Source organism: Oryctolagus cuniculus, chromosome 3 (assembly GCF_964237555.1).
Source record: "Oryctolagus cuniculus chromosome 3, mOryCun1.1, whole genome shotgun sequence".
NCBI classification, from domain to species: domain Eukaryota; kingdom Metazoa; phylum Chordata; class Mammalia; order Lagomorpha; family Leporidae; genus Oryctolagus; species Oryctolagus cuniculus.
Genome location: NC_091434.1, coordinates 125,624,484 through 125,650,507, shown reverse-complemented (window position 1 = coordinate 125,650,507; position 26,024 = coordinate 125,624,484). Strand labels below are relative to the sequence as shown.

Sequence of the window (26,024 nt, the reverse complement as noted above, 5' to 3'; positions counted from 1 at the left end):
TACCAAGCCAATCCAAGCTCTTTCACTTTGACAGTTCCAAATCACTCATGATTAAATTTTGTTTTGCCATGGAAATTCAACATCAGATGTGTAGGAGTTTTGTGCTTCATTATCATAAGAAGCAAATAAATCTCTCAGAATGGAAGATGGCCTGCATTTTGCTATTCATTTTTGTAACCTGTATCAGCCCTTAAATATTTGCTGGAGACATCATTTTTATCAGGAATTCTATCTGATACATCAGGAGGGTTTAGATTCTACTTCTCTGTGGCCACTGATTTTGAAATATTTTTGAATATATTGGGCTTGGTGATTGTCATTTTGTAAACATTCAATTAACAAAATGATAAAGTGAGTAATTTAATGAATAAATGACTTGCATGTCCAAAAATGAGGGATTGCTTAAAAATTCTGTTCCTCTAATCCATGTCACAATATCATATCCCAAAATAAACACATTCTGTGCTAATTATTTGAAAGTAACCCTGTAAACCTTAAATGGATTTTCTTCTTAACTATTTTCAACATATAGTAAAAATGTCTATTTTCCTTTGAAATATTTTCAACTCTTTTAAAACCCTGAAAATGAAATGTACTTTCAATGTGTTATAATCTGTGGCATCAATTGATATTGAATTTATGTCATTGTGCTTATGCTAGGTTGAATAGCTTCCTTTCTGAAATCATCTTCCATATATTAATCAATCCAGCCAAAGAGAAAACCACAGTTGATTCCTTCTCAGATAAAACAGCTAATATATTTCATTGCAGCCCCCATGTGTTCTTTTTCTAATGTTTACTCTAAGAAAGGTTATAATAAACTTGACAATTTATTCATACATTCACTGAAAACGAATTTTTTCAAGTGTAAAATGCAAGGGATATCTCAAAGGCTGGGGACAAACAGATGAAAGATGGCATCCACCCCCTTCAAGGTGTTTCCTATCAAGTTGGGGAGGCAGAGTAGTAGACAATTATAACAGATTATGTTAATAGCTCTCAGACAGATACCTGGGGTTTCTGACAAAGAGCTAGAGGGACTGTTACTCTGAATAGGGCATTTGGAGGATTCCAGAGGAAGTTATACAATTGTTAAGGGTACAGGAGTTGTTGATAGAGAAGAGTCCTGTGGCGGAATCTGAGGATGAGTCCCATGTGCAAGGACACATTCACAACACTGGCAGAGAAATGTTTTGGGGTGGACATGCTGTGGCTGGATTATAGAGCATTGTGTTTGCATATCTGAGAGAAGAGGAGGTAAAGCTGAAAATAAATGCAGAAATTACTTTAGAAAGGCCATACATACCTACTCTTGCCTTGGGGAGGGGGGATTTAAATGAAGCATCCTTATGATCAGATTAGTCTCCAGAAACTGCACTTGGGTATAAGGTTGTCAGATAAAATACAGTTAAATTTCAAATAAATAATGAAGACTTCTTAAAAATTGAAGAATGTTCCAAATCTTGCATTGGACATATTTACACCAAAAAATATTATTCCTTGCCATCTTGCAATTTAACTTTAATTGGGTATCTTGCATTTCCATGTGTCAAATCTGTCAACCTTAATTGGTGGCAGTGTGAATGAATTGGAGAACGGAACACAGGCAGAGAAGACCAACTTGGGGGGACAAGTTATGAAAATCTAGATTCGCTATGAGAATCATAGCAGCAGTGCTAGGTTGAGGGCATGGACCACTTTGTCACCACAGCTGAGGCACAGCCAGAAGAGAATGTCTATTGTGGGTCTTAGTTGGAGGCCTGTGGATATTTTGGAGTGAGTAGGTGATTTTAGTGCCCCAGTACTCATTTAGATGGAGGCCCATCACAGAAATATATGACAATATGAGAAACAGATGGGTGTGTTCATGTCAGCCATGGAGACTGCAAAGGAAGACAGGTATTAGAATAATACAACTGAAGACCTACAAATCCAATGCATTTATCCTGGATCTCAAGTATGCATGTGTTGTTGTTTATTTACATTGTAATATGAACTTTTCAATTTTTCCTCATACCCAAGGTATCCTCTCTGCAGGCAGGGGACAGTTATCATGAACCCAAATCAACATATAAGAAAATCTGTACATAAGGAAGTACTTTACCTTAGTTCTCCTGTTAAATACTCCTTGCCATTCAACTTCTCTGAAATTTCATGTTTCTTACCAGCATTTTCACTTTCCTCAATTTATGCCCATTGCCACTTATGATGTCAGCATTATTCAGCTCAAGACAAAGTCATGTCTGAAACCGTGTTTGGTTTTGTCTTCTTCATTCATCTTGCCACTCACTGGACAAGAGGAATGCCAAGCACAAGGGTGGATTCTTACATTTTTTTTTCTGCAAAATTCCATAGTATCAGTGAGTTATGAGCATCTACAAGTCTGCTGTAAATACTTGATTATCAGACTAGCAGTGGCAGAGCCAGATATACATAGATGGATCTAGTATCTTTTCCTTTAACTCCTTATTCTACAGGCAGAGTGATGGAGAAAGAGAGGGAGAGAAAGAGAGAAATATTCCATCTGTTGGTTTACTTTCCAAAACCAGGAACAAGGAATTCCATCTGGGTTTCCCACATGGGTGGCAGGGGCCCAAGTACTTGGGCCATCTTCCACTGCTCTCCCAGGCATATTAGCAGGGAGCTGGATCGGAAGCAGAACTGGAACTTGAACCAACACTCTGATACAAGATGCCATTGTCGCAGGTGGCAGTTTAAACTGCTGTGCCAAACCAGCAGTCCCAGTATCTAACAACTTGATATGCAACTTTCCGCTCTTTAGGTTTTCCTAACAGCCCTTTTTTAGTTCATTCCTCCTGGAACCACGCAGACATCCATTTGCAAGCAGAGCAAACACGATCGCAGGTGCAGTGCTATTCAGAGAATGTGTTATTCCTTCCCCAAACTTAGTGTGGGATTGAATAGATGCTACACTGAAGTGATAGCATCTACACGGACTGCAGTGGGGCAGGTTAACAGTGTGATGAAGTAAAGGGTCTGATCCCAGACAAAGCAGATGCCCTGTTCTGATCTTTGCCTCTCGCTTACCTAATCTGGAGCTAGGAGTTCAGTCTGCTGCTACCACTGCCTGGGTTCAATGCTGAAGAGGAGACTGTGAGCAGAGTCTTTCTGCAAGTCAAAGAATAGAACTCACCTGTGGGGCGAATAAAATATATGCCAAGTGCATTCCCTATGATTGCATACAAAAACCCTCATATAATCATGCCAACATATCAATCAGAGCACTTGTTAAAATATAGTTTAGTGGGCGTCAGAATCTCTTTCTTTCACTTTCTTGTTTTCTTTCTTTCTTTTTTGCAATATCTGTGAGTTTATTTTCAATATAATGAATCTTTAGTTCTTTAATTCACAACTAAACCATACTTACAATGTTTTAAAATCTGGAAAAAAAACACGAAAATTATATTGTATGTTTAAGTAACCCATAATCTCACCCTCTGGTGGTAAATACCATTAAGACTGCATGCTGAATCTTTTGATCTTTTCTCCATATATGTAAATGAACTAAATATTTTGGACTTGAGTTGGACTGAGAATTTGCATTTCACAAGTTTCCATGTGATGGTGTTGCACTAATCCAAAAACCACACTTTGAAATCATGATTTGAAAAAGTCTTATATTTTTCTGCATATGTGTCATGCACACACTAGTTTATATGTGTACACATCTATTCTGTGGCTGCGTGTTATATTTGGAAATATATTATTATAAATATGCTTAAGTATATATTGACATATACATAATACATAACTAATATGCTTATTCATGAAAGTTGTTCATATATGATTATAAATGTAAGTATATTTTAAGACAGGTTATAAATCCAAATATAGAATTATATGTGCATATATACTAACAAGTGAACTTTAAAAAGTTCATGGAAAGTGGAATTAAAAGACAAGTTAAGGCCGGCACCGCGGCTCAACAGGCTAATCCTCCGCCTAGCGGTGCCGGCACACCGGGTTCTAGTCCCGGTCGGGGCGCCAAATTCTGTCCCAGTTGCCCCTCTTCCAGGCCATCTCTCTGCTGTGGCCCAGGAGTGCAGTGGAAGATGACCCAAGTACTTGGGCCCTGCACCCGCATGGGAGACCAGGAGAAGCACCTGGCTCCTGCCATCGGATCAGCACGGTGCGCCAGCTGCAGCGCGCCGGCCGCGGCGGCCATTGGAGGGTGAACTAATGGCAAAGGAATACCTTTTTCCTCTGTCTCTCTCTCTCACTATCCACTCTGTCTGTCCAAAAAAAGAAAAAAGATAGGTTAATTTTGATGCAAAAATTTTAAATACGTATAAAATGTGTATTTTTCTAAACATATGTTCTCCAAACTTTTTGAACATGCTTTTTATATGCAATGTTGTGTATAGAGATATAATTACATTTCTAGCTAATACCGTGAACATGTATGTATATATCACCAACGTCTTTACTTTTGACAACAAAATCATATTAACTCTGATGTCAAAATCCATGGGTATGCTAAACTCAAATATCAAAAACAGTGGTTAAGTGCTCCAACCTGAGGGCATGGGTATCTTACTGCTGGCCCTGTTGAACTTTATTAGTAGGACGATCTTTTCTGTTTTCATAGTCTCTTGTATGTTTGGCTTATCTAACAAATGGGGTGCCAAGTTAAATGGAGTCCACCATTTAACTACCAGAATCCTCCTATAGTCAACTTCTTTACCTTCTTCTCTAAGAACCTGTGTGATTCTTCTGGCACTTCACTGGTAAAGTAATTAAAAATCAGTTACAAACTCAACATGTTACATGCTTCTAGGACATATCATCTCCCACCACCCAAAGTTTCTGTTGTCTTCAAAGGCAAGCTTTGTGTTTAGAGTAGGAAAGAATGTGAACCATGAGTTCAGGGCCTGACATGCAGGAAGAGAGAGAGAAATGCAAATGAAATGAAAGCTCAGGTTGATTTCAGGTCATGGGACACTCAGTATCTAACAGCAGCTTCCCTCTCCCCTCCACCATCGCTCTTCTTGCTCTCTAGGTCTTAAAACACAATGGGAGAATGAAATGTGGAATCTGGCAAAGAAAAGTGGGGAAAATAAATGGGCATGCATTTCTAGCCCCAGTGTTTCTCAGGTGTAACCATGCTTACTTTGGTATCCCTAGTATCATATGTAATACATACTGTCCCCATCTCACATGAGACCCGGAGTCTTTTAGCAGCACATTTAAGGATTCTCAGCTAAAAGCATGACAACCAGAATTTGAGCTAAGATCTGATTCCAATACTTTGATTCAGGAACTGAAGTCAATGTTTTCCTAAAATTATCTGTGAGAAGAATTAGCTAATAATTCTATTAATAAAAATTCTATTTAATAATCTGAGATAAGGTTCAATGCAAATAATGAGAAAAAGAGAAAACACATTGACTCAGAAACTATGAATAATTAATAGTGAATCATCTTCTGAGATTGTAGTTTACTCAAAAGGTGGAGAAGGTCATTAAGAACTTATCAGAAGTGGGGATTCCCAGGACGACAGAATCTGTTAGAATCAGACAGAATGTACAGATTCAGTGGTATCCTGGCCTTCTGTGCAGATCTTCAACGCAGTGGAAGCAGGGGATGATTTGGGCTGGGAGACTATGCACATTTGGAAGTCTCTATGATAGTTCACTTCAGGGTCCATCCTCTAAATAATAAGCAACAGAAAGGTTCAGTTTAAATTCTTATTATTCAGACAATAAATATTTGTCAAACACTGGTGTCAGGCACTTTTGTAGATGTTGGAGATATTTGGCAAATAAAACAGAAGTCCTTGACCTTGTGAAGCCTATAGTCTCCTACAGGGAAACACACACAGTAATCAATATAAGCATTTCCCACTGATTATCCTGTATGTGAAAGGGTGTAGATGTACCTATTAATGAAGAGAGGCTTGGCTGCTCTAGCTTCACCTGCTAGATCAACATAATTAACTCAGATTAACTAGGGAGCAAAATCTCTTCTATATGGGGAGACTTTTGTTTCATTTGTTTGCTTAATAGGCAGAACACAGGTCTATGAGAGAACTTCAAAGATTCATGGAAAACTAAATTAAAAGAAATTATTTTAACACAAATGCATACACAAATTTTCAAAAAGTTGATGGAAAACTTGTGTTACGGAAAAATTGCTTGTGGATTTCAATTTTTTGGCAATAAAATAAACTGATCTTTTGATTCTGTTTTTCCATGAACTTTTAAAAGAGCCCTTGTACATTTTAGAATTGGCAGAACTTTTGCCACTAAATTGCTAATAAATTCCAAAACACCTTGTAAGGCTCTTCTGAATATAAGTGATGACACATTCACGTAGAGGACATAGGGATGCAGGTGAAGGGGGCTGAGTTGTACTTAGCACTTGCACTTCAGAGTAGATCAGGCAATGCCTCTGTTTGCCTTTTCATCTGCTTTCCTCACAGTTTTAAACAAGGCTTCAACCTCGTTGAACATCTTTGCCTCTAGAAAATTGGAAAATACATCAGCTTACCTGGCTCTATGTGGAGGCTGAGTATTGAATCTTCTCTCTAGAGGGAAAGGAAGATACAAAGCACTCATGCTTGAATTAAAAATTTCAATTGTCACTTTTTTGCTAAAACATTTTTACTAAGAACTCCTAAGGCTGAGCTTTACTTCTCTTCTTCTATAATGTGTATGTTATTTAAAAAATTATTGCTTTAAAAGTCTGAAGTGGGATACAATGTAAGCTACTATTACACTAACAATTGGTAGTAGCATTCTTTATGAGCAAACTTCAAGGGTAGTTAGAGAAGAAATTCATCAGTAGGTAACTGTTTTATGAGTTACACACTATAATAAGTAGTAACCAATGGTAAAGTCTCTATTTGGGGAAAAGGGATGAGTACAGCTTCCAATAATGCTTTCCCCACCCATGACTTGAGGGCTTAATTGACAGAGAGATTTTATCCTGTGGGCCCTATCTTAAAATCAGACTTATCCCGACTTTGCAAACAGCTACTTCCTACTCTATCAAATAATCAAAAATGTATGCAAGAAGAGAAATAAAACTCAATCAAGGGACTCACAATGCTAGAAAAGAGCTGTGAAAAAGCACTCAATATCCACTTCTCTTTAAAGCTGCCTCTTCTTTATTAGAACAGAAATAAAGGTGTTGCAAAAAAAAAGTGCATGTCACCAACATGATCACATGATACCTAATAAGTAATAGAGTCATTAACTACATATCATATAAATATAAATTTGTACCATAAATATAGATAGCTAAATTCTATCATTATAGATAGCTGTTTGATAAGCATTTCCCCACATTTGTTTATTCATATAAACTATTGACTAAAGGGATCACATAAACAAGACTAGTGTCTGCTAATACTGATAGAATTAAAAAGGAGAGAACGATCCAACATGGGAAGCAGGATACACAGCAGACTCATAGAATGGCAGGTGTCCTAAACAGCACTCTGGCCTCAGAATCAGCCCTGAAGGCATTCGGATCTGGCTGAAGAGCCCATGAGAGTATTTTAGAAATGGAAAGCCAAGACACTCTGGCAAAAAAAAAGGACCTAAATGAAAGATCTATGCTAGTGAGATCCCAGTAGAAAGAACGGACCATCAAAGAAGGAGGTACCTTTCTCTGAAGGGAGGAGAGAACTTCCACTTTGACTATGGCTTTATCTAAAAAAGATCAGAGTTGGCAAACTCAAAAGGCTTCCATAACCTTGGCAACTCATGACTAGAGCCTAGGGTGATTACTTACGCCATAAACAAGAGTGTCAATTTGTTAATTCAACAATAGGAGTCACTGTGCACTTACTCCCCATGTAGGATCTCTGTCCTTAATGTGTTGTCCAATGTGAATTAATGCTATAGCTAGTACTCAAACAGTACTTTACACTTCGTGTTTCTGTGTGGGTGCAAACTGTTGAAATCTTTACTTAATATGTACTGAATCTATCTTCTGTATATAAAGATAATTGAAAATGAATCTTGATGTGAATGGAATGGGAGAGGGAGTGGGAGATGGGAGGGGTGTGGGTGGGAGGAAAGTTATGGGGGGGGGAGCCACTGTAATCCAAAAGCTGTACTTTGGAAATTTCTATTTATTAAATAAAAGTTATATCTATATATATAGATATATATGTAACTATATATATCTATATATATATATAGGTAGAAACTCTCAAAAAAAACCAATAAACTATTGACTAGATTTTTTTCCCTATCGTGGACTTCTCAATTCCTCTTGTTCTCTGAGGTAACACCTTTCAGTGTGTTTATTGTTTGCCCTGCAAAGCAGACTATGTCCACTGCATGAGAGTGACCCAAGCCTGACTTTTTGTGACATATTTTATTGGAAATCCAAGCATTAAATGCATAAAAATGTACTTCAAAAATTCCCAGAAATGAGAAGTTAAAGGATAAATTTATTTTGGTGTAAAATAATTTTGAGATCATATTGTATTTTTCATATTATACAGTTTTCATGAATTTTCAAAGAGCACTTGAATGAATAGATTTAAAAATTTTAGCCTTATAATAAATTTCAATTAATCCTGTTTCCATGAACTTTTTGAGTGCCTTTGTACTGGTATTTCTGTGGTGTGCATTTTATTCTTGCTGATGTCTTTGAAGAAATAATGTGTTCAAGAGCAAACATGAAAATGCCTCTGTACTTTCTGATTAAAGCCTGAAAAGCAATTTAAGTGGCCATTTTATTCTCTCCTTTTCCTCATGGCAGCAAATGTATATGGCAGAGACCTGGTTATGCAACACACTGTTGGTGTGTGGAAGGAAGACCACAAAGCATGGGGATTCCATGAACTGCCTTGATGTGTGTTTCAGAGCATGCTAACTCAGATCTCCTCTTTCTGGACTTAGTAACACTGCCTAGACATAGACTTTTATTTTATTTTTCAAATGCATTACTAATACCACCTATTCTTGTCTTCCCTTCTACTGCCCTCTCCTGCTCCTGAGCTTCTCCCCTGGAAACAATGGTTGTCACAGAGACTGAGTAAACAGTACAGATATCGAGGAGATAGTCAGGCAGAGAACATCATAAGTGTTTCATGGAAGGAACACAGCACAATTCCAAGGCCAAGATGGTTTGGGGGAACTGGCGCCTTTAGAAAACTGAATATTATTTGCCGTGACTGATCTACCACAGGAGAGAACATGAGAGACCTGACCAGTGGGGAAAGTAGGGCCGCAGTTGTTGTGGTAAACTGTTGAGCTTTTTATTTAAGCTAGAAGGGACCACTGATGAACTTCAAGATGAGCCCCATCCTCTTAGGCAGCTTATAAACGCCCTCCCCTGGCATGGTGTAAAAGCTCCAGTCTTCTTGTCTTTTCAGTCTGGGATGTTTCCAGGATCTGGTAGATGTTCTGGTGATGTCAGCCCTGCAGAGATTTCTCACTGGCACAAAAACATCCCATGATATTGCTTCAGGGTTAAGCAGGATACTTTTAGTTGGCCTTGATTATCCATTCTGCTTGACTCCCCTGCTCAGGACTGGGAGGGCTAGACTTCAACAGCTAGCTTTCCTTCTTTCTGGCTCCTCTCCATGGGAGGCACAAGGAGGAAATAACAAGGTCAGGAAGAGAGTGAGTCAGAATATTTGCTGTATGTTTCACTCTTGCTTCTGACTCTGCACTTGGCTGTTTGTCCCTAAAGAATGCCATCACTGCTATCTGTCCATCACTCCAGTTACCCTTCGTAGCCTTGGATCCCATTCAGGGACATATGGTGGCTGACTCAGGTCAGGCTTCCCTTCACCTTACCAACATCCCAGGAAGAGTTCCTTTATTCTCTCCTCTTCTGTGGGTTAGGAAGTCCCGGTTGCTTCCTGCAGGAATCCAGTGATATTGATGTCTGGTAGACATTTGAGACTCGATATGTCAACATTGAACTCCACAACACTCATATCTTTAAGTTTCTTCATACTTCTGTGGTGGTAGTGCCATCCTGCTCATTGTCAAACCTAAAACCTTGGAGCCTTCCCTGACTTCTCTCTCTGCAGTCTGATAAGACATTATATTGCCTCCACCTTCCAAATCCATCAGCACCTTGTGTCTTCTCACCAGCAGCTCACTCAGGTGCAGCTATTCTTATTCCATGTCCTGATGAGTGCAGTGATGCCTCAAATGGTTCCCTTAGCCCTGGTACCATATCTCCAATACACCACTTATGTGACTGCATGAAAATATGAAGCAGCTCATGCCATTCGTCAAAAGCTCCAAGCACTGGCTTCCATTTCAAGAACTCAGGACCCTACAGTGATGGAGAAGCCCCATGCTCTGGCCTGTGACTTCATGGACTTCTTTACCACTCAACCTTGCCTCACTGCCACCTAGTCCCATCAGCTACTGTGTGCTGGACTTTTGTATAGCAGATCTCATGCCTCATATCCTTCTCTAAGATATCCTTGGCCTACAGTCCTCAACTCTTGGTTGGATGCTATGACCTCAGGACTCCTACCCTGACCGCCATATTTGCTATTGTCTCTCTATCCCTGCTTCCTCCAAGATTGTTTCTCCACTCTGTCTATCTCTATTTTTTTTCCTTTGTATCCTAGCATTTGTCACTTTCAAGGACGCAAGGAGAACTAGTTCTCTCAAATACCATAACAAATTACCAAAATCTGAGTGGCATAAAACCATAGAAAAGGTATTTGTCTCACAGTTCTGGAGGCAAGAAGCACAAAATCAAGGTATTAGCAGGGCCCTCCTTGTCATTTTCATGACCCCTGGCACGCCTTGGCCTGTGAAAGTTCTACTTTGATCTTTGCTTCATCTTCACCTTGCCTCCTCTCTGCATGTCATCACATGATGCTTTCCCTGTGTGTCTGTGTATATTAATTTGAATCTTCCATTTCCCATAGTTCAAATTTCCCATTTCCTATAAGGACCCTGATCCTACTATATAGAGGTCCACCCTGCCTGATGATCTCACCTCAACTTGATTTAATCTGCAAATACCCTATTTCCTATTGGTCACAAGTGCATGGTAGTAGGACTTCAGATTTCACTATATCTTTTCTGGAGGAGAACACAATTCAACTTCAAATATACGGCTGGCCTATTTGTTATATCCACTGTTTATTGTCTATCTCCACTGGCTGAGTTAGGATTGTTTAGGGGATGGAACTTTGTCTCTTTTGTTCAATGATGTATCTACCCTGAGCATCCAAGGTTGTGTAGCAAGAAATGGTTGTTCAATAGATATTTGTTGAATGGAGGGAAAGTCTGAATAAGAGGCTGTTTTAGGGATTAATGTGACATGGAACTTTATGCAGCGTGGGAAAAATGTCTTTGAAGTTCAGCTTGGATATTCTTGGTTTTGAAAAGCAAACATTTTGTGATGATTTAAAAAGACACCCAACTACTAACCTTTCACTTAGAAAACAATACCTCACTGGGCATGTGGAAAGCCACATTTTACTCTAATGATTCCTTTTTCTATTCCGCAGCCTGCTCATTGAAACATTTATTTTTAACTTCATGTGTGCAGGATTTGAAGCATTTATTTTTAACTTCATGTCTGCTAAGTCTCCTGCATTTCAGACTTGGGGCTTGACTCTTCAGCAGATGGTTGTGGTGTTCCTTGGGGAGGAAGAGAGGGTAGAGAGAGAGATGAACAGAGGCTGCCAAATCTTAACCCTGAAAAGACGCCAGAAAGTAGATGCAAGTGAGCCACAGCGGGACCCACTGGTGCCGGCTTTACTGCTATCCAATGGCTCTGGGTCATAGGAAGACTGAGCCAGCTTAACTAGCATGTTTCTGCCAATTGCTTTGCTCACTGAACATGGCCCAGGCCTTGATGGACATGTCAGGATCCTTTAGTGGACTCTGGGCCACAGGTGCTGTAGCATCCCTTAATTTCTTCCCTTCTTTTCAAACTTTTTTATTTGAAAGGCAGAGATAGAGAGAGTGAGCAAGAGTGAGAAGAAGAGGGAAAGAGAGAGAGAGAGAGAGAGAGAGAGAGAGAGAGAGAGAGAGAGAAGGGAGAGATTTTCCATCTACTGTTTCACTCCGCATGTGGCCACAACAGCTGGTACTGGGCTAGACCAAAGGCAGGAACTCCATCTGGGTCTCCCATATGGGTAGCAGGGGCCCAAGTACTTGAATTATCATCCACTGCTTCCCAAGCATATTAAAAGGAAGCTAGCTCAGAAATAGAGCAGATGAGACTCCAACGTATTGATAGGAGTTGGTGCTATTAATGTCAACAGCTCAGTTCACTGTGTCAAAACACCAGCCCCTATATGCCTTCATTTCAAAATACCTCCTCACCCCTCTCCTTTGATCTGTGAAGTTTAAGGACAATGTGCATTATCTTCTCACTCCGTTTTCCCACAAATGTTTGGAAATGCATCAGTATTCTCTCCTCAGTTGTGCAGAGTCTTTCCAGCACTGAGTGTGTGAGCCCTTGCCCTGTCCCCAAGGGACTCTGTGGCATTCACATCAGGGAAGGCTACTTATGAAGAGCCACAGCTGGGAAGCAACCATCTGTCATGTTTATTAATAAATGTTAAACTGTACCAAGTACAGACATGAACCATTTCCCAACAAATATGTGCTATGTGGTGGGATGACCTGATGCAGCCTGGTTTCTCTTCTTTAGAACAGGGGTCACTGGGGGCTGGTGCTGTGGTGCAGTGGGTTAAAGCCCTGGCCTGAAGCGCAGGCATCCCATATGGGTGCCAGTTCGAGACCCGGCTGCTCCACTTCCTGTCCAGCTCTTTGCTATGGCCCAGGAAAGCAGTAGAAGATGGCTCAAGTCCTTGGGCCCCTGCACCCATGTGGGAGACCGGGAAGAGGTTCCTGGCTCCTGGCTTTGGATCAGCACAGCTCCAGCTATTGCGGCCATCTGGGGAGTGAACCATCAGATGGAAGACCTCTCTCTCTCTCTCTCTCTCTTTCTCTCTGCATCTCCTCTTTCTGTGTAACTCTGACTTTCAAATAAATAAATAAATCTTCTAAAAAAAAAAAAAAGAACAGGGGTCACTGGACAAGGGTACATCCACTGGATGTACATCCTTGCAATAATGGGGAATGCCCTGCCTACAGGCCATATAAGCTTAGTGAAATTATCTGGTCTGGCTCTGCCAAGGCAGCCACAGGTGGGACTCAAAATTCAACAAATCTATAGCAAGTTAATGTTTAAGTTGGTAACTGTGTATGGCCCCAGAATGATCTTTCTAAATATCCATTTGGCACTTGGTAGAAAACAGTTTCACCACCCCTGTAAATAGAGGCTGTCAAATAGTTACACATATTTGAAAGTAATTTATTCCCAAACAAATCACTTATTGATCTATATTATCTGAAAATAAAACTGTTTTCATGAAAACCATTTTATTTAGAAAAACTTTATTGCTTTTAATTTGTACATTATAATAATTATATAATAATATGACTTATATGTAAAATAATACATTATATGTAATATTGCACATTATATAAAATTATTTATAGTTATGCATGATACAATAACATATGTTTACAAATAATTAATACTACTAATAAAAATGTAATAGCTCTACTAATTCAGCATGAATCCTCCAATAAAAAGAACTTCCTTTCATTATTGAATATAATGGCTAAATTCATAGAAGCATTACAGGATACAAGCAGGTAACTTCTGTGTCCCAGTATGGTAAGGGATTGCTGCTCGAATATGTAAGCAATCCTTTAAACTAAAAATCATCACCAACAGGGTTCAGACATTTGACCTCACAGTTAAGACATCCATGCCCAATCATCAGGGTGCTAGATTTTATGCTCATTTTTGCTCTTGACTTTACCTTTGTGCCAAGGCAAACCCTGGGAGGAAGGAGTGATGGCTCAAGTAGTGAGTTCCTGGAAGCCAGGTGAGATACCTGGATTGAGGCTTCAGGTCTGGCCATTGTAGGCATTTGAAGAGTGTCAGAGGGACTGGAGCTCTCTCTGTCTCTCTTCCTCTCAAATGCATGCATTACTATTATATTTTTTAAATCACAACTAAAGGGGCAACTTCATAAATAAACAAAATGACAAAAGAAATCACAGGTACTTTCAGAGGCAAAAATGTTGGGAAGTATAAAAAAATATGTGAAGACCTCCACTGATGAAAACTCAATAAAGCAAATTTAACAATTATGAGATTTCACTTTGCATCTGTTTTTTTTATTTATTTAGTAAATATAAATTTCCAAAGTACAGTTTATGTATTACATTGGCTCCCCCCCATAATTACCCTCCCACTCGCACCCCTCCCATCTTCCGCTCCCTCTCCCATTCCATTCACATCAAGATTCATTTTCAATTATCTTTATATACAGAAGATCGATTCAGTATATATTAAGTAAATATTTCAACAGTTTGCACCCACACAGAAACACAAAGTATAAACTACTGTTTCAGTACTAGTTATAGCATTACTTCACATTGGACAACACATTAAGGACAGATCCCACATGAGAAGTAAGTACACAGTGACTCCTGTTGTTGACTTAATTTGACACTCTTGTTTATGGCGTCAGTAATCTCCCTAGGCTGTAGTCATGAGTTGCCAAGGTGATGGAAGCCTTTTGAGTTTGCCAACTCTGATCTTATTCCGACAGGGACATATTCAAAGTGGAAGTTCTCTCCTCCCTTCAGAGAAAGGTACTTCCTTCGTTGATGGCCCGTTCTTTCCACTGGGATCTCACTCACAGAGATCTTTCATTTAGGTTTTTTTTTTTTTTTTTCCCAGAGTGTCTTGGTTTTCCATGCCTAAAATACTCTCATGGGCTCTTCAGCCAGATCTGAATGCCTTAAGGGCTGATTCTGAGGCCAGAGTGCTATTTAGGACATCTGCCATTCTATGAGTCTGCTGTGTATCCTGCTTTCCATGTTGGATCGTTCTCTCCCTTTTTGATTCTATCAGTTAGTATTAGCAGACACTAGTCTTGTTTGTGTGATCCCTTTGACTCTTAGACCTATCAGTGTGATCAGTTGTGAACTGAAGTTGATCACTGGGACTAGTGCGATGGCATTGGTACATGCCACCTTGATGGGATTGTATTGGAATCCCCTGGCACATTTCTAACTCCACCATTTGGGGCAAGTCCGATTGAGCATGTCCCAAATTGTACATCTCCTCCCTCTCTTATTCACACTCTTATATCTAACAGGGATCACTTTAATTATTTTGCCACTCACTGTGCTGGGAAAGCACTCCTGGGAGTCTTCATTTTAGAGTGACTGGGCGTGCTGGGGATCATGTGGCAGACAGCAGGCATGGTTGTGAACGCCCAAGCACAGGGGGTCCTAACGGCCCATGAAGTCAACTTCAGCTCTAAACATCAACTCTGTGAGCCAGAGTCTCTCTTACATGAACTTCGTGTGGCCCCAGTGAAAGCAGCTCCATAAACCTGATGCAAATGTACAGAAGAGGCTGGAACCCAATCAAATGCCTTTTACACAAACATGCAGCAAACTTGACCTAGCCTGGACTACTGTTTGTTGTTTATCCATTCCTTTATAACCCACAAAAACTGAAGAACATTGCTGCAGACATAATAAATATGTGCACATGCATGTGCATGCATAAGATTAAATATAAAATGCATATTAATTATATATGAATTATTTATTGAGAATAGAAAGGTAACAAAGATGATATAAAAGACAGCATAGGCACTCTGGGGAGTGAACCATCGGATGGAAGACCTCTCTCTCTCTCTCTCTCTCTCTCATTCTTTCTGCATCTCCTCTTTCTGTGTAACTCTGAATTTCAAATAAATAAATAAATCTTTAAAAAAAAACAGGGGTCACTGGACAAGGGTCCAGTGGATTAAGCTGCTATCTGTAACCCCAACATCACATATTAGAGTGCCAGTTGGAGTCCTAGATGCTCTACTCCTGTTCCAGCTCCCAGCTATTGCCCCTGGGAAGGTAGTGGAAAATGTCTCAAGTCCTGTGCCACTACCACCCATGTGGGAGACCCACATGGAGTTCCTGGCTCCTGGCTTCAGCCTGTACTAGCCCCAGATCTTCTGGACATTTGGGAAATGAATCCACAGATGGAAGATTTCTCTCTCTCTCTCTGTCTCTCTGTCTCTCTCTCTCTCTCACACACACACACACACACTCTTACTCTGCATTTCAAATAAATAAAATAAATCTCAAAAAAAAAGGACAATGAGAGATGGTAGAGGGAGAGAATGATGAAAATGGACCTAGAAAAACAAAGTATAATTAAATTAATGTTCTGTAAATGAATCCGATTCTCAATTTATAAACAAGGGTGCAAAAGTCATGATTCAGGGTAGGAACTTTAGTTTGTTCATAGCTTTCCAAGAATGAAGGTTCTACATAGAGCACAAACAAATGGCTTGATATTAGCACGAAGTGTGGGTCTGTGGTGTGATGATACACATTGCTGTGTTTGGGAATCATGGTACTTTGTGCAATATCTTCCTTAGCATTCTTTTTTGGGGTTTTCAAATCAATGGTACCAGATTTTTTTTTTAAAAAAAGCTTTTTCCCCCATATCAGAAAGATAATAATGATTTGAAAAATGTGCAAGGAAAGAAAAAAAGTCAAGTTGCATGTACAATAGCTTAAATTGTTCCAGGTGTTACGTATGATAAAAAAGAAACAGAGTTTTGTCTTACAAGCAAACTCTGTTTCTAGAGAAGAAGGAGCAGGGGTAACCATGCTACTGTTCACAGCAGTGGATTGCAGTGGATTTGGGGTCACATCCTGGCTCTTCCACTTTGAAGCTAAATCCCTTAATTTTGTCAGCCTGGGTGTCCTTATGTTGCCATAGGATGCTAATATCTACCTGAAAGGGAAGTGCTGAGGATTAAGGACTCAGTTCTTAAAATACAGGGTGAGTACCCAGGAATAGCACCAATGATATTCTTCTTAATTGCTCTAATGATTAGCAATTCCTAATTTCTATTGCTTTCCCCATTCCTATCATGCTTATTAACCCATATAAATCATTGACAGAGTGCTACTTCCACAACTGGTTTAGAACATTCCAAAAGTGATTGGCTGGAAGAATTGCTGTAGGAACCCCAAATCCGGTCCACTTGCCCAGTGTTCAGCATGCCAATTCCTGATACCAGAGTGCTGGAGAAAAGTAGGAGTTCACTTGCAGTGTGCAGAGCTGGACGTTGCAAGCAATGTGCAAGCAGCTGTTGCTCAGTTCCCAAGCTCCCTGAGGGATCAAAGGCAGAGAATCTTATAGCTCAAAACAGGAGGTGAGCAGCAATGGCCAGCTCATGTGGGAGGCCTCTTTTTGGTCCACAGTTCATGAGATCTTCCTTTGATCAGTTAGCAATAGAGTTGTAGGCAAAGGTGTATTCTAATTTCTATTGCAGGATTCTGTTTCACACACAGATCAGATTTCTAAGTGGAGATATAGTAGGGTACACTAATAGGAACAGGATTTCTTTAACAGTGAGAGAAAAAAACATATATTCACCCATGAGTGTGGGCCACCCCACATAGAGATATACCTGTTATGACTGGGTCAGAGGTTTATCCAAAGAGTGTGAGGGAGAAAGAGAGAGGAAGAGAAAGAGAGAGAGAGAGAGACCTTGGTAACGACACCAACAGTTGAATGGTTTTCCTTGATAATAATATGCAGCTGCTTACTTATCCATTCTACAGCTAATGGATACTTACATTACTTGCACTTTTCTGTTATAACCAGAAAGGCAATTGTGAATAATTTTGCACATATCCTAGTTTATGTGGGCACATCACTGGTCTACAATATGCCTAGCAATGAGATTTCTTGGTCATAAGGTGTGCATATCCTTAACTTTATTATTATCAAATCATTATCCAAAGTCACATTTCAAAAGTTGGTATTTAATCTCATTGAGAGTTCCTGTTGTCAGAAATCTTGTATTTTGTCAACATGTGTAGTTTGAAGCAGTAATTTCATCACCATTTTAATTTTCATCTCCAAAATACTAATGAGGTTTTTTTTAATGTTGTGAACCATTTGAGTTTCTCTATTTTCTTCATGTTTCTCTTCAGATATTTTGAATATTTTTCTACTAGACCATCTGCCTTTTTATAATTGATTTGTAGAAATTATGTATACATTCTGAATTCTAATATTTTGCCAGTTATTTGGTTGCCAGAATTTTTTCCAGTCTGTAGCTAGGATTTTTATTCTCTTTTTATGCATTTTTAATGAGCAGAAGACCTTAATTTTTATGTAGGAGAATTAATCTATCATTTCTTTGACAACTTAATTCTCTGTACTTTGTTTCAGAAATAAGTTACAAGCCTAAAGTCATAAATGTACTATCATATTATTTTCTAAAAATTATGCAGTTTAGCTTTTTTCATTTATTCTTTATCTGAAATATATTTATGTGTGTGTGTGGAGTGACATCAAATTTCGTGTATTTTCACAAAGCTATTTTTAACACAATTAATTGTAAAGTCCAGTCTTTGTATATTAATCCACAGGACTAATTCTGTTATAAATTGAATTTCCACATATTAATGTGTTTTGAAAAGTTCATGTATGAAATGGAATGGAATGAAATGAAAAAAAAAAAAACTTTGAGACCTATGCAGTTTTTTTTTAAATACCCATTTTCCATGTTCTCTTGGGAAGTTCCTAATATTTCTAGAGCTGTGTTTGTTTACGTATTATGTGTTGGTAATATTCTGTTGAATGCTTTAGTTATTATAAGTCATTTTATGATTGTTTATAAATATGAAGGGATTTCCATTCACTGTTTTCTTATTCTTCAGTAATAACTTGCATTAAGTATTTACTCCTCAAAATAAACTTTAGTGTCAACAGAGTTAAAAATTAAAAAAAGGAGTCAGACAGGAAGGAAGGGAGGGAGAAAAGGAAGATAAAGAATTCAGATGTGGCCTTTGAATTGACATTTCGGTGAATTTATAGATCCTTTTAGGAAGAGTTATGATTCCAAACTTCTCCACAAGAACAACGAATTTCTCTCCATTTATTCAGAACTTTTAAAAGTTGTTATCAAAATGATTCAGAGTTTTCTCACATGTAGTTTTTAAAGATTTATTCATTTATTTGAAAGGCAGAGTTACAGAGAGTTAGAGGCAGAGAGAGAGGTCTTCCATCAGATGGCCGCAATGGCTGGAGCTGTGCCTATCCAAAGCCAGGAGCCAAGAGTTTCTTCTAGGTCTCCCACGTGGGTGCAGGGGCTCAAGAACTTGGCCCATCTTTTACTGTGTTCCCAGAGCGTATCAGAGAGCTGGATCAGAAGTGGAGCTGCAGGGACTTGAACTAGTGCCCATAGGGGATGCCAGCACTGCAGGTGGTGGTTTTACCCTCTATGCCAGAGTTGCTGGCTCCTCTCACATAATTTATTAGATTTATTCCATGTTTCTTGAAGCCGCTGTGAACTTTCTGTTTTTAAAACCCTATTTTCAATTATTTGCAACTGATGTGTGTAAACACAATTGATTTTTGCACATTGACTTTATGTGGAGTAAATTGATGAACATTTTCATTAATTGGAATGATCTCTATGAGGATTGCTTGGGGTTTTCTAAATACACAATCATATCATCTGCTAATAATGAGAGTTATGCTTCCTGATTTCTGATGCTAGGAATCAGCACTCAGTGGTTGTCAGTTGGAACAGATACCAATAATAAGAGATAGGTTAACAAGAGAAAAGCATAACGTGTTTATTTTAAGTGACAACAGAAGCTTCCAGAAATAAGGACTCAGAGATGATGGTGCAACTGTCTGTGTTCATACTTGGGTTTAAGGTTTAAGAATGCTGACATATGATTGGACTGAGGAACATCTGTGTGTTAGATTCTTCTTGGTCCCTCTGTGTAGCATTCCTTCCTCCAGATTTGGGCATGACCCTTTTGCAATGAAAAGTTTCAAGGGAAATAAGAGTGACTTTTCAAGGTTGGATGGCTGATTTGGGGAGGGGTGGGGTTCTCATTTCTAAGGCAGTCCTGGAAGGGAGGAATTCTGGCTCCTCTGACTCCCTGACAAGAGAGAGATCTTGCTTCTGGGGCCCTCCAATGTCCTATAGTTGAAAGAACTAATCATCACTGGAGTATGGTGCTTTGGGGGATTCTGTTCTCAGCCCTGACACTAATGGTCAGAAATCTTCTTTATTCTGCACACATTGCTAGCTGGGCCCTCCATGCCATGTGGAGCATGAGGTATTCACGGTGGGCTTATTTGTCTTTTTGTAATTCTGTGAGAATGCTTTCAGCACTTATTACTAAGGATGATGTTTGCTCAAGGTTAGCACAAATATCTTTCTGTTTTTAATTCACCAAAAGTTTTTGTCAAGAATAGATATTGAGATATTTTGTTAGATAATTAATTTTTATCTACTGAACTGATCATATTCATCACATTTTTTTCTTTTAATTCTGTAATCGATATTAATCATTTTCTAATGCAAAGCCATTCATGTCGTATTGACTAATGCTTAATTCTCTTTAGGATTTATTCCTTTGATAAATTTCTGAGCTCTCTTTTTTATATATTCTCAAGACATCAATGATTGGATACATTTTTCACAAAACATTTCTCATTTGTGTATTTTTTCTAATTAATTAACACACACTGTTAAGATTCTCTTCCTAACAACTTTTAAATCCTTTATCTGAAGTTACACATCATTTTAATTATTTGTTTTTGGCAATATGCTTTTTTGAAAAATGTGGTAAGAATAGTTGACATGACATTTACCCTTTTAGCAGATTTCCCAGGTCACTGTACAGTGTCATTAACTGCAGGTGCAGTGTTATATGGCAGACTTTCAGAGATATGCATCTAGCATCACTGAAAAATTTGATATCCTATGAAGAGCATCAATCTATGTTGTCTCTAGTCTCCTTCGGAGGCCACAAGAACTTCTGTCTGACTTTTCATTTCTTAATCCTCTGTCTGGATCCTGAACTCCTGGTCTGGATGCACACATTGTCCATACCCTGGCCTCTTCCTCCTTCTTCTCTGACACAGAGCTGATGCTGAGTTTCCCTGCCAGTCTCCCCTCCCCTGCCAGTCTTCCCTGCCAAGCTCCCTCATCCATCTTCTGGGCCAGATATCAGGTCACCTCATAGATCCATGGGTCCCCTGGAGTCAGCCCATGTTGAATCAAGCATTCTCAGCATCCGATTCATCCTAAGGGACAGGCAGTGTCTTGTTATATTTCATTTCCTCCCTTACCTGGACTGGCTCCTCAGTATTGAAAGATAGCTCTCATGGATTGTAAGTAACAGCCAGTTGATCTTTATTTCTGTGGCTAACTCATATGTCTAGTAACAGGCAAGGAAGTCTCATGCTTGTCCTACATGCAGGCCACCCTACTTCCTGCTTCCCTTGCAGACTAGGCCACTCTTAGTCACACACATGCAAATAAACGTAGCCAAGAAAGGAAAAATATAACACTTGGGCAAAACAGTTTCTAATAAATACGAAAATCATGTCAATCAGCTAATCAGGATACAGTTGGCCATCACACAGTTGGCAAAGAAAGAGGATGAATGACATAAATGATGGAATATTTAAAGTAAGTTAAATTTCTTATATTTTGATTTTAATATAGTCAATCTTCCACACAGCAGTCATACTAAGAAAGTGTAATTATCTTATTTAATGACAAAGTAAACACTTCAGAGAGGGCTCAGCATTCTGGGTTGGACAGCAGAACCTCGTAATCCTGTTGGGGAGAGATAGTAGCTATCTGTAAGGCAAAAAGTGACAAGAGATCAAGAGATCCAGAATGGTTGAAAGAGAGAAGTAGCATTTGAAATTGATCCGGAGGATTAGGATTTTGCATATTTACATGTGTTCCCAAATGTTTCTTATAGAAGCATACAGAAGCCATTTTTCAAGACACATTGCCCATTCTGTAATACTGGTCCATCTTAGGTACCAAAATTGGCAAAGAGTCACAGACTCTGTCCATGAGCCTCATTGTTAACACATTTGACTTTTGTTTTCCATTGCTCCCCAAGACAGTGCTTGCATACTTGTGATCTGAGCCATTTATAAATCAGTGTGTGGATATATGTGTCTTTACAGCTCTTAAACCATGTTTTAATTATATATGTTAAATTATAAAGCAGTCTGCTGTCAATTAAAATATTAGTATTATTATTGTGCATCATCTTAATTTCTGGAGAGAATGAATATGAAAAAATATCAGCATAGTTGTTTTTAAAAAATCTGAAATAAAATAATTATGACCTGTGTAGTTCTGAGTTCTCTCCCAATATCCTGTCCTGAAACCAATTGTTTCTGTGATCCCTCAAAATTGCCATTAGAACTATAATGAATGTGAGTTATCAGTGTGTCAAAGCAGCTCATAAAAGTGATTCTGTGACCAGTCTGAGAGCTGTCAAAGGAAAATTTTGATTTTTTAAATGCTGACTTCCTATTGGTACCTCTTAGGTAATCTTAAACTAAAAATCAAAAGCCAGCATGAGGTTTGTGAGTATACTCAATGGATCGGGGAGGACTGGGCAGTGGTAGAGCCATCAGGGCCAATCTCAGGGGCAGGTTCTGCTCCTCAGTGCTCCAGCTAGGCTAGAAGACAGCATCTGAGGTTCCACAGCCATGTTTTCTAGGATGTCTCTTGAAGAACAGAGTAAACCCTTACTAATATCACAAAGTTCACTAGGACTTGGAGGTCTAACCACAACTCTTGTGGCTGGGGAGACTAGCTTCCCATACTCAAGAAGCTGAAAACAATTAGCAGTGCTGGCAAGTCTAGTCATCTTGAAAGCAGAGGGTAGTAGACTGGACCCAACTACAAGTTGAAGGTCACTCTCCTTCATTTCTTCTGCATGTCTTGCTGGCTCCAACAGACCCTGTGTGTGTATGTGTGTGTGTGTATGTGTACTCATGTATATATTCTTGATATTTTACAACTGCTGATGAAAGATCTCAAGAAAGAACTCAGATAAAGTCTCCCTTTGGAAACTGTAACAGGGACCATTTGCCCCTACTAGGTGCTTTAAAATTTGGTTTGAGCATACTTTCGTAGATCCCGTAATAATGCTTCGTAAAGTGTACATAGAAATTACTTGTATTTTTTTTTCTTAGCATTTCAAAATTGGTCTCAAGGTTGAAATCAGTTCAATAGAATGGACCAGTCAAGTTTATTGGGTTAATTCTGCAGCATGTTAACTGGGTAGCTCATGTTAATGGACTTTGTACAGGTCTAGTGCCCACCTCCAGTCTGTGAACTTGATCCATTTATTTAAATGCTCTGAAACACAATCTCTTTATAAAATCAGCACAATAAAATCTGACTTGTGTTAATTTGTGTAAGTCATCTGTCACGCCAGCCTTATGAGTGGTGTGTTCGGTAACAATGATGGTGGTAATGGCAACTGGTCTGCATGGTAGGACATTTTGTTATAGAGGAACTTCATCCCTGTAATGCCCATTGGGGTAATGCTTTCTTTTCTCTAATCTTTTACACCTTTTCCTTCTACCATGGGGCTCGGGCATGCTTGTTCTCTCTGTGTGGGTTAGGTCTATTCCAGCGGTCTGTGTAGGTCAGTGTGGGGAAGTTCTGTGAAGTGATGAAATGAGGGCAAGTTAGAGTAGAGTCCCTGGACCCTGGTTTACCTGGCCCAAGTGTGGCTCATGCACCAGAAGCACCAGGAGCACCTGGAGTTTAACCTTGAATTGGCATCTGCATTGGATCAAGGTAATTCATTTTCCCCATAAATTCTGAGGAGCCCTGTCCTAGGGAGCACTATAGGACACTGGATGCATGCATCAAGTCAGTAGCAGGTAACAAAAGGCAGGAGGATACTGAATGGGATAGGGTACCACAGGAGTATGACCATGTCACGAATTCCATCAGGGCCTTTCCCTCTTGCAGGCACAGATGACAAGCAGCCAAAAACAAAAATAAAGAAAACCATCTAGTTCAGTTATCAGTAGATACACAAAATGACCAAATGATTGGATTCTTAAAAATTTTTCTGTTTTCCTTTAGCTTCAATCCAAGTCCGAGTCTGTGAGGTAAATATGTTTAACACAAAATGGTAAGGCCTTCACACTTTCATAGCATGCTAAGTTTTCTCCCAAATTAAAACTTCATTTAAGGAAACCACAGTCCCTTCCTAATGTATCTAGTTTCGAAGGAACTAGATTTTGACCCAGTTCATCAAAACCTACTAGAAAAATTCTATCTGGAACTCTTAGACCAATGCTATGCATTCAAGTCTTTATTTTCCACATTCTGTCTTTTCTCTTCCAAAGCTTGACTCCTAACCACTTGAGATAGAGCTAAAGCTGACAGACAAAATGAAAATCCTCTGCCTTCTTGCCCGGAGGAAATGCTTGGCAGGAGATTTCCAAGTTACGCTGTCATCAAAGCTAAACTTAACCTTGTTCAGGAAAAAAAAAAAAAAAAGCCCTGAATGTCCAGACCAACTCCTTGTCAGGACAGTTCAGCTTGCAAAGCACAATGTTTGGGGGAAAAAAAGGAAGAAAATATAGCAGAGAATATGTTTCATTTTGAGGTTGTTGAGACTTAAAACGGTGACTTCTCATGTTTTGCAGTGACATTAAAGTTAAATGTCTTGGTTCACGGTCACTTACCACTCCCTTCATCCCCATGAGTCTTCGTTCACAGTTTTAAAATACACCGCTTTCTGTATTCAGCAATGAAATGTAACTTTCCTGGGGTTATAATTGCTTTCCAGTGTGTCTTTTCTTATGTGATTTCACTGCTAAAATTTTTCTCCAAAATGGGAGATATTTAGTGAACACAATGCAATATATTTTCCTGCTATTTTTAATTTTTTCATACATAATTTGAAGGGTTGGATGAGGAAAAAAATGACAACTTAACACATCTGACAGTGACAGATTCTCAAACTCTAAATACATCTTAAACTTTATTGGTGCTTTTAAATTACAGTACCCAATACCTGGACATGTCCATATAATGTTGACACCGTTTTATGTCTTCATAGCTACTGCCAATGTTTGCTTAAGAATTCAGATGTAATTCAGGCTGAACAAGAAGAACATTTTACAAGGCAAAGTAGAACGTGCTGGAGCATTTTGCCTGGAATAAGCTTTTATTTTTAGCTTGTCCCCAAAAAATCGTTATCTAGAGGCCTGAAATGTCTCAAAAAATCATTATATTTGAGTGCCTGGTAGGTCATTTCACAGAGGTCTACAGGATCCTACTTGATATCTGCTGTGTGTGCTCTCTGGACCGCAGAGCAGTAGATGGAATAGATTGTCTGTTGGAACCTACTCTATTCCTTTGTCTCTCCATGGGCAAACTTCCTCCAGCAGATGGAATTTCAACAAATGGCACACCATGATTTGGCCCACTAAATTACACCCAGTGATTTTATTGAGTTTTATTATAAAAAGTAGAATTTCCAAAACTGAAATCTAATCATCTGAGGATCATTGAATAGCTTATTTTTATCTCCACATAATACATAGTCTTCTCTCTAGTGTCTTAGCTTGAATATATTTTTAGGGAATACTAACATGTGAAAGAATGACATAAACAGAAGGGCTGGACTTAGATTTTAACCTTGAGCTCTGCCCAGTCCCTGCTCTTTTGGTGATAAAAGATCGTTTCATAAGAGAATGAATACATCAAAAGAACCATCCACTGTGGGCTTCAGAGAACCAGATGGTGAATGTAGAACACTCATGCCAATTTATTTGCTACCCACCCCTGTTCAACAAATAACCTCTGTTTCTAAAATGCAGGAATTTAGATCAAGAGAAGACTAGTAATAAATTGAGGGGAGGGGAGGGAAGCAGAGGTGGGTAATTATTGAATACTGGAAAAACTCTTTCACTTCACAACTTTAGGATCCAAAATTTTTAATGAAGCAAAAACACATTGTTATAGTTGCCACTAACCAAGCCTTTTCTATGTGCCAAGCTGTGTTCTCTAAGCTGGTTGGTTGTCCCATTCCTCACTTGTTGTGACCCATTCTCGCTCTCACCACCGCCCCCCCACCTCCATGTCATACTGGCACTGTCAACTTTACTTTGTAGGATGG

General features: G+C 39.1%; 1 protein-coding gene across 1 annotated transcript in view; it reads left to right on the top strand.

Annotated features, from left to right (window-relative positions):
• CNTNAP5 (contactin associated protein family member 5) overlaps positions 1–26,024 on the top strand; it is a 985,000-nt gene that overhangs the window by 168,681 nt on the left and 790,295 nt on the right. The window lies entirely within an intron of this gene.